General features: G+C 44.1%; 1 non-coding gene across 1 annotated transcript; it reads right to left on the bottom strand.

Moving 5' to 3' along the window:
• Window positions 1-424: 424 nt before the first annotated feature.
• Window positions 425-543, bottom strand: LOC130521066 (5S ribosomal RNA). Its single transcript, XR_008949169.1, has one exon. It is a non-coding gene; the product is annotated as a 5S ribosomal RNA (ribosomal RNA).
• Window positions 544-1031: the final 488 nt, after the last annotated feature.

Consider the following 1031-nt stretch of genomic DNA (forward strand, 5'->3'; position numbering starts at 1 on the left):
TAGAAGCCCTGGAGTAAGCCCCAGACGGGGTGGGATGTTAGTTGGTTGGTTGTTATTTTGTGAGAGAAAAAAGAATTGTTGGAGAAAGAGTCAAAGTTGTGGTGTGTAAAAGTGTGCAGGGTCTGTATGTTATTGTATGGATTCAACCTGGCATCTTCTGACACCACTTTATTTTTGGAAAATAAAAATAAATTTTTGGAGTAAAGAAGCTCCCGTCTCCCTCTGTCTCCTCCACCGCCGATCATCCTTGCGACACACACACACACACACACACACACACTCATAAAATATTAAATCTAAAACGATGTACAATAGTGCAACATTAAATCTCAATGTTAGAAGTACTTAAGAAGTGAATAACATCTGGCTGGATAATTATCAGGAACACTGGCGGCCTCTGCTGACCCAGTGGAGGAGTGCAAAAAGCTTACAGCACCTGGTATTCCCAGGCGGTCTCCCATCCAAGTACTAACTAGGCCCGACCCTGCTTAGCTTCCGAGATCGGACGAGATCGGGCGTTCTCAGGGTGGTATGGCCGTAAGCGAGAGCAGCCGCAAGAAAATGGCCTTTTGAAGTTAATACAACTCAAACTTATTTTCTTGAAACACTTATTCTGGTGGAGGTTGTCCATTTTGCTTTGTCACAGTCCAAACGTCAATGTTGGAGCAGCCTCCAATCCATTCCCCCCAAAAAGAAAAGGCTATAGAGCCTATGAGCGTCATATCATCAAATCTGCCTAGAACGGCTCTTGGATGAGAGGTGAAACGTCTTCAAAAAAATCAAACAAGATTCAACTCCGATAAATGAAATCAAGTTAAAAGCAATGTGCCATGGCCAGGGATCGATCCCAGGCCGGTGCGGGCCAGTCGAGAATCGCTGTAACAGACAACCTGATAGAAACCTCCTGAAGACCCCAGAGGGAGAGTTCGAATCCCGCTTTGGGCATTATCAAACGGAAGATATTTGATTGAAAAATTCACCATCATAAAAATGTTTAAAGAGCAAAGCAGTGTCTGTGAGGTTTATGAGCC

The sequence above is a fragment of the Takifugu flavidus genome, unplaced genomic scaffold (assembly GCF_003711565.1).
Source record: "Takifugu flavidus isolate HTHZ2018 unplaced genomic scaffold, ASM371156v2 ctg675, whole genome shotgun sequence".
In the NCBI taxonomy this organism is placed as follows: domain Eukaryota; kingdom Metazoa; phylum Chordata; class Actinopteri; order Tetraodontiformes; family Tetraodontidae; genus Takifugu; species Takifugu flavidus.